The following is a 14,766-nucleotide window of genomic DNA, read 5'->3' on the forward strand; positions in this document are numbered from 1 at the left end:
TTACCTCTAAGGTAGACAGGATCAGGCGATCCGGGAGGCCATAAATCTGCGTAAACTGCACGTTCTTCTCCGGAAGCTTCATGGACGTATGGCATTGAAAAGCCTGAACTAAGCGCCGTAGCTCCCTCTTGCTGCAAAAATAATACTCTCGTTCTTCTTCCGTCAGCTGCGTTATAAATGGTTGCAACGATCCCTGTACATACTCGTACACTTGAGAGTTCACGGTGTTGTTAAACAAAATGGGGCCTACAGTCGTCCTGAAACTGCGCACCAAACGCCTTCATTCAGGTCATACTGTCGGAGGTTCGAATCCTGCCACGGGCATGGATGTGTGTGATGTCCTTAGGTTAGTCAGGTTTAAGTAGTTCTAAGTCTAGGGGACTGATGACCTCAGATGTTAAGTCCCATAGTGCTGAGAGCCATTTGAACCATTTTGAGAGTTCACGCCCTCGTGCTTCGTCTGAGCTGCACTAAAGATTTCGATCCAGATAAACATCAGCGACATGCCTGAGTAACCACTCCCAATAGTCTTGTCGTTGCGTGTACTACTTAGGTTTTAATGCTTACTTCACTCTTACTTTGTATGCTCGCATGTGTAATAGATTCAAAATGATCTGGCGTCACGTTCGTTTGATGTTTTGTTGGGAGGATAAATGTTTAGCTTATTTCCATGGACCTCTTACCGTAGTCTCGTGAACACATTCAATATTTTTCCGGCGAACAAACTTCCTTTGTACGGTTACGTTTGGCGTTAGCCACTGAACCTGTTTCACTAAATTTAGTGATCAATTTCTGCAAAACACTTTTCGCAGGATCAGTTGTCTGAATATTTTATCGTGAACTTTTCATTAAATGTTTTACACAATTTCCATCCAAAAGAAGTTTCAACAATAAACACTCTTTGTTCGATCTAAGGAGGCATTCTGAAGAACTGTATTAACAACATGCTTGAAACTGTCTACTGACAACGCAGCACGAATCACTAAATCGCTGCTCGACATCATATCACATCACGTGACTTCACTCGAGCGGCGCCCCAGTGTCAAGAAATAACAACACTCAGATAGCTTCAAATATCACGTTCACTGTAGCACGGGGCCTTTTTTATCTTGGCCACCCCGTTTTTTCAACCCAAAAGTCGGGATTTTTGGCGTCCCGCGTAAGGCTTACGTGAGACAGGTCATGACACCACTAAAAGTAGGGACCTACCGGGGAGATCGGGGCACCAGGAAAATGAAAAAAGAATCAGGGGAGGGATGAAAGAAGAGAATAAACTCAGAAATTTTGTAAACACAGCCGATAGTGATGTGACAATAGATAGAAAAAGGACGAAACTAGGAAAAAACACAGTGAACTTGACGAATGTCTTTATACAAGGTTTTTACACTACTGGCCATTAAAATTGCTACACCAAGAAGAAATGCAGATGATAAACGGGTATTCATTGGACAAATATATTATACTAGAACTGATATGTGATTACATTTTCACGCAATTTTGGTGCATAGATCGTGAGAAATCAGTACCCAGCGCAACCACCTCTGCCCGTAATAACGGACTTGATACGCCTGGGCATTGAGTCAAACAGAGCTTGGATGGCGTGTACAGGTGCAGCTGCCCATGCGGCCTCAACACGATACCACAGTTCATCAAGAGTAGTGATTGGCGTATTGTGACGATACAGTTGCTCGGCCACCATTGACCAGACGTTTTCAATTGGTGAGAGATCTGGAGAATGTGCTGGCCGGGCAGCAGTCGAACAATCTCTGTATCCAGAAAGGCCCGTACAGGACCTGCAACATGCGGTCGTGCATTATCCTGCTGAAATGTAGGGTTTCGCAGGGATCGAATGAAGGGTAGAGCCACGGGTCGTAACACATCTGAAATGTAACGTCCACTGTTGAAAGTGCCGTCAATGCGAACAAGAGGTGACCGAGACGTGCAACCAATGGCACCCCATACCATCACGCCGGGTGATACGCCAGTATCGCGATGACAAATACACGCTTCCAATGTGCGTTCACCGCGATGTTGCCAAACACGGATGCGACCATCATGATGCTGTAAACAGAACCTGAATTCATCCGAAAAAATGACGTTTTGCCATTCGTGCACCCAAGTTCGTCGTTGAGTACACCATCGCAGGCGCTCCTGTCTGTGATGGAGCGTCAAGGGTAACCGCAGCCATTATGGCATGAAAGGTTCTTCGGCATCGTGTCGGACTGTTGTGGCGACTGCGAGGTTCCCACACGTCCATCCGACGCTACACTCAAAATCCTCTTAAACAGTTACTACACCGAGAAAACCTTAAAGAGCGCAAAGGTTTTATTGTATCTGACGAGGTGGAAATGCGTCCATGGTATTTGCAAATGAGCACTGAAAGAGAAGCAAGCAAGCTTCAAAATTTCCTGAAATTCTACACAAAGTAATTATAGGTGAAAATTTAAATAATCTTCAAGTGTATAACTGTGAAGATACGGCACTTCATTGTAGACTGCTTTCATTCAGAACTCTCGACGTAAAAAATCATGAAATATTGCGCGTTTCAGAATGAATAGAGATATAATTATCCCTCTATTTGTAATAAACAAATCTGGAAGCCATAAGCTGGAACCTCTTTGAACAGGCAAAAGTAGTAGTCAGACATATTTCAAACTTGTAAACATGTCGTCATTACTCTTCATTTACATAAATTCCACGAATACTTTGGTAACATGTGACACCTTCATAAAATCATTTCGAGAAGAGTTTGCTCCGTCAGAGAGAGAGCACCTGCGATCATTTAAACAGAGCGAAGAAGCTCTTCTGATCCTTGATCAATGTCCATCGCAGCCATTTGCTGATTTATTGCAGCCAGTAGGCGGAACTTCCTCAGCCACTGGATCAGGACGTCAGCTGGGCATTTAAGTTTCATTATCGTCAGAACTGCTTACTTCAACAGTTAATTGAGATGAGAAAATGGAAATATGCTTGAAACCAGCAAATCTGAAGACTGTTACTTATACAGTAGGCTCGACGTGTCACAGAATCAGTATGACCTCTACTAGGAATTGGCGCAGTGGTTAGCACACTGGACTCGCATTCGGGAGGACGACGGTTCAAACCTGCGTCCGGCCATCCAGATTTAGGTTTCCGGTGATTTCCCTAAATCGCTCCAGGCAAATGTCGGGCAGGTTCCTCTAAAACGACACGGCTCGTTTCCTTCCCCATTCTTGACACAATACGAGCTTGTGCTCTGTCTCTAATGACCTCGATGTCAGCGGGACATTACACCCCAATCTTCCTTTCCTTTTTGTGGTCGAAGATGAGAATAAAAAAAAGAAGAAAGCATAGCAGTATATTGGACTTTTTGGATAATGTAAACAAAATGATTTCTTCAGACAAAGTGAGCCAAACCGTAATAATTTCTTAATGAACTGGGTTTTCTGCATCGGGTTTACTCATTTCTATTTTATTTTTTTAAAATAAAAATGAAATGGAAATGAATTACAGCCGATGCGGGAAACTTATTTCTTTCAAGAAGTTTGTTACAGCTGTGGACCCTGTTACAACATATTAAGTTAATGCGCCAAATAAACATAAAACTACGCTTACAAAGAAAATGCGTGAAATTACCTGGAATAAGAAGGTAATTGATTGTTTTAAAGCTGTGGGAAAAATGAAACTTCAGTACTTGCGGATAATGTTGTAAATATTTGTGTATTCCTAATGCATTTTATATGCTGGAGTGCACTATGATACTTTACTTGGAGCTGCTGTAGTGTTACTGTTTCGCTCCAGTCTGGGTGATTTTTATCTCGTTGACGTATTTACTAAACTTTTTACTTTCTATGTTCTTTACATTTAAGTACTGCACAGCGTAACATTGCATTTCGTGCATTTCCGTACTTTCTATACGTAGATTATCGTTCCACATCTCACTCTCGGTGCGACGCAGGGTAAAGCATGTATATCGACAGCCGATTCTACTGTAATTATCAACTGGAAAAAATAACGTTACTTAATTAACGTTTGTTCGTTTGCAGATTCACGTATGCAGTCCCGGTACACATTGAAATGCGAGGGTGAATCAAGCGTGAGTCACCTAACGTTACCGCTGGATATATTTCGTAAACCACATCAAATACTGACGAACCGATTCCACAGACCGAACGTGAGGAGAGGGGCTAGTGTAATTGTTTAATACAAACCATACAAAAGTGCACGGTAGAGCGACAGCGACCACGGACTGTAAATGTATGGTGCGGAATCATTGGCGACCACCTCATTGGTCCTCACTTCATTGCAGGGGCCCAAACAGCTGCAACATAAATCGCGTTTCTACAGAATTATCTGTCAACGTTGCTCGAAAACGTCCCACTGTAAACGCGTCGATGTATGTGGTATCAGCATGATGGTGCACCTGCACATTCCGCAATTAACACTAGGCTGACCCTTGACAGGTTGTTCGACGGGCGTTTCATAGGACGTGAAGGACGCATAAATTGGCCAGCCCGTTCTCCTGATCTTACACCTATGGACTTCTTTCTGTGGGGTACGTTAAAGGAGAATGTGTACTGTGATGTGCCTACACCCCTAGAGGATACGAAACAACGTATTGTGGCAGCCTGCGGCGACATTACACCAGATGTACTGCGGCGTGTACGACATTCATTACGCCAGAGATTGCAATTGTGTGCAGCAAATGATGGCCACCACATTGAACATCTATTGGCCTGACATGTTGGGACACACTCTATTCCACTCCGTAATTGAAAACGGAAACCACGTGTGTACGTGTACCTCACCCCTCATGGTAATGTACATGTGCGTCAGTGAAAAAGACCAATAAAAAGGTGTTAGCATGTGGACGTAATGTGCTGTTCCAGTCTCTTCTGTACCTAAGGTCTATCACCGTTCCCTTTGGATCCCTACGTAATTCGGTGCTCTCCGATACACACGATCGAACAGCGGAGGAGAGGTACTCAAGCGTCAACTTTAGGTTACAGTATTTCCGGATGTAATTAACATTTTACAATGCAACAAACGGCACTGATTACGTATTTGTTTATATGTTCAGATGTGCTAACAAAACTAACGGGGTTTCATTTAAAAAAACGTAGGTTTGTGTTAAAAAACATACTTCCGTGCATTTTTTTATGGTTTGTATTAACCAATTACACTAGCCCCTCTCCTCACGTTCGGTCTGTGGAATCGATTCGTCAGTATTAGATGTGGTTTACGAAATATATCCAGCGGTAATGTTAGGTGACTCACCCTGTATATATATCACTCTGTCGTCAGGCCACGAGTGGCCTACCGGGACTATCCGACCGCCGTGTCATCCTCAGTGGAGGATGCAGATAGGAGGGGCGTGGGGTCAGCACACCGCTCTCCCGGTCATTATGATGATATTCTTGACCGAAGCCGCTACTATTCGGTCGAGTAGCTCCTCAATTGGCATCACGAGGCTGAGTGCACCCCGAAAAATGGCAACAGCGCACGGCGGCTGGATGGCCGCCCATCCAAATGCCAGCCACGCCCAACAGCGCTTAACTTCGGTGATCTCACGGGAAGCGGTGTATCCACTGTGGCAAGGCCGTTGCCGAATCAAATATAAAGGGGAATTTATTTAAAAAATCATTTATTGAAAAACAAAAGGCAATAACGATTTATTTTTCCACGTAGTTTCCCGTTTTAGAAATACACTTTTCCCAGTGAGGAGGAAGGTACTTTTTTTTTAATATTATTTACTACTTCATCGCAGCATCGTAGAACGAAGCGGGTTGCGTCAGATAGAGTTTCTTTAAGCGGTCCAAACAAATGGAAATCACAGGGTGTTAGGTCCGGGCTGTAAGGAAGATGATCAAGTTGAGTCCAGTGCATTTCCTGTAATCTGGAGACTATTAGAGCTGCAGTATGGGGTCTGACATTATCGTGGAAGAGGATGATCTCTCGACTCGGTTAATTTCGTCTTTTGCAGCGATATGCACACCTCACCTTGTTCAGTAGCTCGCAGTAGTGCGCTGCATTTATTGCGCGTTGCTCATGCAAAAAATTAATGAGTAAATTGCCTGGCCGGTCGAGAGAAACGGTGAAAGAACTTTGCCAGTTGACACTTGAGTCTTGGCTTTCACTGTCACTGTCACTCCTTATTGGCCTGTTTGGAATCGGAAGTGGAGAGGTCCACCTCTTGCAATTGACGATTTGACTCAAAAATGCATCACCTACTTTCGCAAACCTTGATGGAAGCTTCTGGCAGATTTTCGGTCAAGGGGTGGGGGTAAGGGGGCTGCGGGGAGGGGGGGGGGGGGGAGAGAAATCCATCTGGATCACACTAAATGGAATTGTAAGTCATTTGTGATGATCGCTTGGCAGCTCCCATAACTTATTCCGACCTGTTCTGCAATTTATGACACCCTCGCCCGACGATCGCCTCTGAGAATATCTCGAGCCCCACGAATGTTAACTTCATTAACGCTGGTCTGAGAATGGCTGTCGTTTTGCCGATTTTCCACACGTTCTAGTCCTTCCTTATATTCTTTATGCCTGGGAGAGCCACGCGTCCTTGACAATGATTGATCACACAGCTGTGCAATCAGTCTCTGGAATTTTTCGTCGCTTGAACTCCTTCACGAGCAAGAAATTTTATAATCGTGAGCGTTATTGTTGATGCTACTGGAAATAGTGGTGCCAAAACAAAATAGCGCAGCCCAGCTTCGTTTTGTCACTTTTTGTCCCATGTAATAATAGAAACAGGACCTCCTTTGGTTGCTCAAAAAGTTTACTCCGGTACCGTGGCGCGGTGAGTTCAGTGTTTATCGCGACTGCAAACATGTACTGCAGACGAGTAAAAAAACTGATTGTGTAACTTCATTTTTTTGAAGTGATAATTAAAACTTTACGATTACTTTTCGCACATCTATGGAATGTTAAATTTGAAATCGCATTCTGTGTTAGTCTATAAATCGACCTTGTCGAAAACTGCTTGTACGTGTTCTTGAGGTTTCAATTGAATAATATTCCAAAAAAGTTGTCGATTTCGTTTTTGAAATTAGCGCGTCAGAAGGGGAAACCGAATGAGATGCCGCGCTGTGTAAGGCAGTGGACTCGTACGTACATCTACATCTACATCTACATCTACATCTATACTCCGCGAGCCACCTTACGGTGTGTGGCGGAGGGTACTTATTGTACCACTATCTGATCCCCCCTTCCCTGTTCCATTCACGAATTGTGCGTGGGAAGAACGACTGCTTGTAAGTCTCCGTATTTGCTCTAATTTCTCGGATCTTTTCGTTGTGATCATTACGCGAGATATATGTGGGCGGTAGTAATATGTTGCCCATCTCTTCCCGGAATGTGCTCTCTCGTAATTTCGATAATAAACCTCTCCGTATTGCGTAACGCCTTTCTTGAAGTGTCCGCCACTGGAGCTTGTTCAGCATCTCCGTAACGCTCTCGCGCTGACTAAATGTCCCCATGACGAATCGCGCTGCTTTTCGCTGGATCATGTCTATCTCTTCTATTAATCCAACCTGGTAAGGGTCCCATACTGATGAGCAATACTCAAGAATCGGACGAACAAGGGTTTGGAAGCTACTTCTTTCGTCGATGAGTCACATTTTCTTAGAATTCTTCCTATGAATCTCAACCTGGCGCCTGCTTTCCCCACTATTTGTTTTATGTGATCATTCCACTTCAGATCGCTCCGGATAGTAACTCCTAAGTATTTTACGCTCGTTACCGCTTCCAATGATTTACCACCTATGGCATAATCGTACTGGAATGGATTTCTGCCCCTATGTATGCGCATTATATTACATTTATCTACGTTTAGGGAAAGCTGCCAGCTGTCGTACCATGCATTAATCCTCTGCAGGTCTTCCTGGAGTACGTACGAGTCTTCTGATGTTGCTACTTTCTTGTAGACAACCGTGTCATCTGCAAATAGCCTCACGGAGCTACCGATGTTGTCAACTAAGTCATTTATGTATATTGTAAACAATGAAGGTCCTATCACGCTTCCTTGCGGTACTCCCGAAATTACCTCTACATCTGCAGATTTTGAACCGTTAAGAATGACATGTTGTGTTCTTTCTTCTAGGAAATCCTGAATCCAATCACAAACCTGGTCCGATATTCCGTAAGCTCGTATTTTTTTCACTAAACGTAAGTGCGGAACCGTATCAAATGCCTTCCTGAAGTCCAGGAATACGGCATACCTAGAGGTATCATAGCTCAAATTTCTGTAACTTTTCCTTCGCAGCATCACATGAATACCGAAAATATTTCGAAAAAAATACTGTGGTTCGACATACTGTCGCATACTGGAACATATGAGCTACTGCTCCGTTTCTTACGGTCTTGAAGTGCACAGAAACTCAAACATTAACACTGCTTCCTTCCTCTGAGGACGGACTGTAAAGCTTGCATAAACTGCAACGCTCTGGAAACACTCATGACAAATCCCTGAGAGAAGCTAGGCGAAATATTATTTAATTGCTTCTTCATTATTTTCTTTACTGCTATAAATTTCGTACTTTTTTGATGAATCCATTACAGTGTTAGTTTTCAGTCACAACGAGTGTGTTAGAAAACGCCCCATCACTTAGGGGAAAGAGCTAACTGTGTGCGGAGGGTCAGATGTACGTTTATCATGCATATTTCTGCAGGCATAAAGAAAGAGTTTGTAGGCGTCGATTTGCTTCGGATGAAGAGGTGCACTCCAGGTTCCGTAGGCAACTACAAACATTTTTCTATGACGGTATTGACCACCTTGTCTCACACTGGGATAAATGTATTAACACTTACGGCGATTTCTTTTGAAATAATTAACAGTTTACTCTCTTTCTTCTATCTTATTCGTTTTCATTTGACTGTCCGTTATACTGTATACATTGCGATTATACTTTCATAACAATTACGTTTCGTTTGCCAGATGTTCTAATGATGGGCTACGCCTGAAACATGTCAGGAAATATAATTTTTAACAACGAGTGGTCTGTTGATCTTAGTGATCTAATAAAGCAGTGATATAAGATGTGCTCAGAGCTTACATAATGGTCGCAGGCCACCTGCGCGATTCCATGTCGCCACTTAAGCTACCGCAGCAGGAACGATAGGAGGAAAATCATTCTCACAGTTTACGTCGTGTGTGGCCTTTCTTGAAATGCAGTTTCATAGTGATCGTTCACAGTCACGCCTGCGATAAGCACTTTCGGACGCCTTATGAGTATTTCTCGCTGTGTAGACTCCCGTATTGTTCTGGTCGGCTTATACAATACGTGCTGAGATAATGAGAGTTCTTTTTCATCCTGGCTTTTCGCGTGTAACGTTATCAGCAACTTGTAAGGTTACTGCAGGTCGACTGCACTGAGCCTGTCACTAGCGAGTAAGAGATGGGGCTGTCTAGGATAGAATAAGAAAATCTGAAACTGGAGAAGCGGCCAAAGATCGTCAACTGGCGATTGTAAAGTAATACACAAATAAAAAAAAAAGATGTTATGTGGACATGTGTCCGGAAACGATTAATTTCCATGTTAGAGCTCATTTTAGTTTCGTCAATACGTACTGTACTTCATCGATTCACCGCCAGTTGACCCAATTGAAGGAAGGTAATGTTGACTTCGGTGCTTGTGTTGACATGCGACTCATTGCTCTACAGTACTAGCATCAAGCACATCAGTACGTAGCATCAACAGGTTAGTGTTCATCACGAACGTGGTTTTGCAGTCAGTGCAATGTTTACAAATGCGGAGTTGGCAGATGCCCATTTGATGTATGGATTAGCACGGGGCTATAGCCGTGGCGCGGTACGTTTATATCGAGACAGATTTCCAGAACGAAGGTGTCCTGACAGTAAGATGTTCGAAGCAATTGATTGGCGTCTTAGGAAGCACGGAACATTCCAGCCTAAGATTCGCGACTGGGGAAGACCTAGAACGAAGACGACACCTGCAATGGACGAGGCAATTCTTCGTGCAATTGACGATAACCCTAACGTCAGCGTCAGAGAAGTTGCTGCTGTACAAGGTAACGTTGACCACGTCACTGTATGGAGAGTGCTACGGGAGAACCATTTGTTCCGTACCATGTACAGCGTGTGCAGGCACTATCAGCAGCTGATTGGCCTCCACGGGTACACTTCTGCGAATGGTTCATCCAACAATGTGTCAATCCTCATTTCAGTGCAAATGTTCTCTTTACGGATGAGGCTTCATTCCAACGTGATCAAATTGTAAATTTTCACAATCAACATGTGTGGGCTGACGAGAATCCGCACGCAATTGTGCAGTCACGTCATCAACACAGGTTTTCTGTGAACGTTTGGGCAGGAATTGTTGGTGATGTCTTGATTGGGCCCCATGTTCTTCCACCTACACTCAATGGAGCACGTTATCATGATTTCATACGGGATACTCTACCTGTGCTGCTATAACATGTGCCTTTACAAGTATGACACAACATGTGGTTCATGCACAATGGTGCTCCTGCACATTTCAGTCGAAGTGTTTGTACGCTTCTCAACAACAGATTCGGTGACCGATGGATTGGTAGAGGCGGACCAATTCCCTGGCCTCCACGCTCTCCTGACCTCAACCCTCTCCATTTTCATTTATGGGGACATTTGAAAACTCTTGTCTACGCAACCCCGGTACCAAATGTAGAGACTCTTCGTGCTCGTATTGTGGACAGCTGTGATACAATACGCCATTCTCCAGGGCTGCATCGGCGCATCAGGGATTCCATGCGACGGAGGGTGGATGCATGTATCCTCGCTAACGGAGGACATTTTGAACATTTCCTGTAACAAAGTGTTTGAAGTCACGCTGGTACGTTCTGTTGCTGTGTGTTTAAAAAAAAATGGTTCAAATGGCTCTGAGCACTATGGGACTTAACATCTGTGGTCATCAGTCCCCTAGAACTTAGAACTACTTAAACCTAACTAACCTAAGGACATCACACACATCCATGCCCGAGGCAGGATTCGAACCTGCGACCGTAACGGTCACGCGGTTCCAGACTGAAGCGCCTAGAACCGCACGGCCACACTGGCCGGCCTGTGTGTTTCCATCCCATGATTAATGTGATTTGAAGAGAAGTAATAAAATGAGCTCTAACATAGAAAGTAAGCGTTTCCGGACACAGGTCCACATAACATATTTTCTTTCTTTGTGTGTGAGGAATGTTTCCTGAAAGTTTGGCCGGACCTTTTTGTAACACCCTGTATAAGATAACAAGTGTCTGGCGCATTTGTTAGATCCGTTACGGCTGCTGCAATGGCAGGTTATCAAGATTTAAGTGAGTTTGAACATGGTGTTATAGTCGACGCACGAGCAATGGGACACAGCATCTCCGAGGTAGCGATGAAGTGGGATTTTTCCCATATGACCATTTCAAAAGTGTACTGTGAATACGTTAAAACATCAAATCTCCGAGATCACTTCGGCCCGAAAAATATCCTCCAAGAACGGGACAGACGACGACTAAAGAGAATCATTCAAATTGACGGAAGTGTAACCCTTCAGCAAATTGCTAGAGATTTCAATGCTGGGCCATCAACAAGTGTCAGCGTGCGAACCATCCAACGAAATAGCATCGATATGGGCTTTCGGAGCCGAGGGCCCACTCGTATGTTCTTGATGACTACACGCCTTGCCTGGGCCCGTCGACACCGACATTGGACTGTTGATGACTGGAAACATGTTGCCTGATCGGACGAATCTCCTTTCAAATGCTATCGAGCGGATGGACGTGTACGGGTATGGAGACAACCTCATGAATCCATGGGCCGGCCAGAGTGGTCGAGCGGTTCTAGGCGCTTCGGACTGGAACCGCGCGACCGCTACGGTCGCAGTTTCGAATCCTGCCTCGGGCTTGGATGTGTGTGATGTCCTTAGGTTAGTTAGTTTTAAGTAGTTCTAAGTTCTAGGGGACTGATGACCTCAGAAGTTAAGTCCAATAGTACTCAGAGCCATTTGAATCCATGGATCCTGCATGTCAGCAGTGGACTGTTCAAGGTGATGGAGGCTCTGTCATTGTGTGGGACCTGTGCCATTGGAGAGATCTGGGATCCCTCATACTTTTAGATACGACTCTGACAAGTGACACGTACGTAAGCATCCATTCAAGTCCATCGTGCATTACGAAGGACTTGCGCAATTCTATCAGGAAAATGAGACACTCCATACTTCCAGAATTGCAACAGAGTGGCTCCAGGAACAATTTTCTGAGTTTAAACACTTCCACTGACCACCAAACTCCCCAGACATGAACATTATTGAGCGTATCAGGGATGCCTTGGAGCGTGCTGTTCAGAAGAGACCTCCACCCCCTGGTACTCTTGCGGATTTATGGACAGGCCTGCAGGATTCATGGTGTCAATTCCCTCCAGCACTACTTCAGATTAGAGATGGGCAAAGTGAAACATCTGTTTCGAAATACTCAAACAGTACTATGTACTGTTTCGAAACCGTGAAACAGATTGTGTTTTGTAATCGTATAGGCCTACATATTACATCATCTTGAGTGCATGTAAGTACAGATGGGGTGCAAGAGCGCCAGTCACACCGCAGAAAGTATGAAACTTTCAGTCAGGTGTCTTAGCAGTTTCGTATTTCCTGCACAAAATGCGCTGCTTTTGCGTCCTGTGACTTTCATACTTTCCAAACGGCTGAGGACTGACGTTTGTATGTTTGACATATTAGATTTTGACAAACTCGCTTTCCTGTATTCTAGTGCCTAATTTTGATAGGTTTTATGTGTAATAATCTGTGTCCGCTCATGGAAGAGGCGTATACTTTATTGAGATACTATTCTGCGAAACGAGGCACTGAATTAAGAAATTATGCCCATAAAGTCTGCAGTATTTTATCTATAATTTATTTAGTGACTGGGTGGTAACATAAGAATAGGGAGACGCATCTGTTCGCACCATTTTTCCAGCATGAATTATAGCTAAAATGTGCTTTTAAAAATTCTTCCTATTAGCAGCATCCAGAAGCTATGGCTTCTTGTAAACTTGGAATTAAATGAGAAAAATTTGAAAATTGTTGATATCAGTCCAACGGGCTTAATTAAGACATTTGTTATTCTGTATAATAATATGGACCAGAGCAGCAAATACACATGTAGAAACAGGCTATAAAAGCTTCAGAAGAAACCAGTAAGATGAATTGGATGGGTATTACGGAGACTGTCTTGCATGAATAATTTCAGTGAAAACTGAATACTAATAGGATCATGTTTTTAGAAGTAAACCGTGTGCTTATGTTAATCACAGACAGACACAGTTATCACATAAGAGGCAAAAATAAATATTATGTCAAGATTTCAAGTCACAAACTTGCTGATAAAGATTCCACAAAGTTAATGTGCTTATTATTCAACAATCTGCCTGAGAGTATGAAATATTCGGAAGAATTACCAGTCATCATAAGAAAGAGAGTACTTGAACACAGGAGTTTTCTTCATTTGAAGAAATATTTCGAGGCCAGTCCAAAAGATTTGGAACAATAATTGTGTCTCTAACCCAATTTGAGTAACATTTTGATTTACACTGTTGATTTTATGAAGCTTATGTTTTCTTAATTTTAAGCATACAACTGTGGAATCTTCCAAATGCCCCAATTGTGATTTACAATTTATTTGCAACTATTTTGATGTATCTGATATCATGCTAGACAATAGTCAGAAGATAAATAAGTATGTTGTCTGTTTTCTGTGTTCATCAGTCAGTCACAGCACAATAAACACATTAAACACATGAAATGCTGCTACCAGAAAACCTTGATTCACCTCAGAAGTCAACAGCTGTAATCTGAGTTTTTCAGTCTCATTGAATTTGTAGACCTTTGCTCGATAAGACAACTTTTGACAAGGTTACATTTCTTTCGCTGCTAATTTCTGTTGTTACTTGCTCAAAAGCAAATAGTATTTCACAAGATTTTTCAGTAACTAACCAGTCTTCATTGGACAGCTTTGTTTGTGAAGCCATACTGAGGATTACGAGGTTGCTTTGTAAAGGTTCTTTGATTTTCTAAAGCCTGTCGAACATTTAATGTGTGAAATTCCATCTCGTAAGGCAATCTTGTTTCGGTGTAAAATAGAGAAGCGTATTTACTTCTGAATGTTGTGTAATTTCTCAAGTCCCTGAGGACTTCTTTTGAAAAATTCTACTTTTGCCCTTGGATCTATAATTGGTTCAAGGCTTGCTTGCACAGTTAAATCCCGTGTACGTGCAAAACAAGGTACATGCCACCATTTGTTCATCATCACTGCCTTCATCATCTTAGGTGCATCATCTGTAATGCAAGCTACAATTTTATTGGTAATACCGCAAGTTGAAGTCACATTTTTTAAGTCACTGGAAATGTTGTCAGCTGTATGCCTGTCATGGAGTTTAAAACTAGATAACAAATATGACTTCAGATAGCAGTTTTCATCAATGAAGTGAGCAGTCACTGCAATATGATTCTCATTTTTCGCAGATGACTGTCCATCGGCGGGGTAGCCGTGAGTCTAGGGCGTCTTGCCACGGTCCGCGCGGCTCCCCCAGTCGGAGGCTCGAGTCCTCCCTCGGGCATGGGTGTATGTGTCGTCCTTGGAGTAATTTAGTTTAAGTTAGATTAAGTAGTGTGTAAGCTTAGGGACCGATGACCTCAGCAGTTTGGTCCCATAAGATGTTACCACAAATTTCCAAATTTTTTTCGGCATCTCGTGCAACACGCCGCAGAAACCACCGGCAAAACCCTGGCCTGTGTTCGTAGTCCGCCACAGGATTTA

This window comes from Schistocerca cancellata, chromosome 3 (assembly GCF_023864275.1).
Source record: "Schistocerca cancellata isolate TAMUIC-IGC-003103 chromosome 3, iqSchCanc2.1, whole genome shotgun sequence".
In the NCBI taxonomy this organism is placed as follows: Eukaryota; Metazoa; Arthropoda; class Insecta; order Orthoptera; family Acrididae; genus Schistocerca; species Schistocerca cancellata.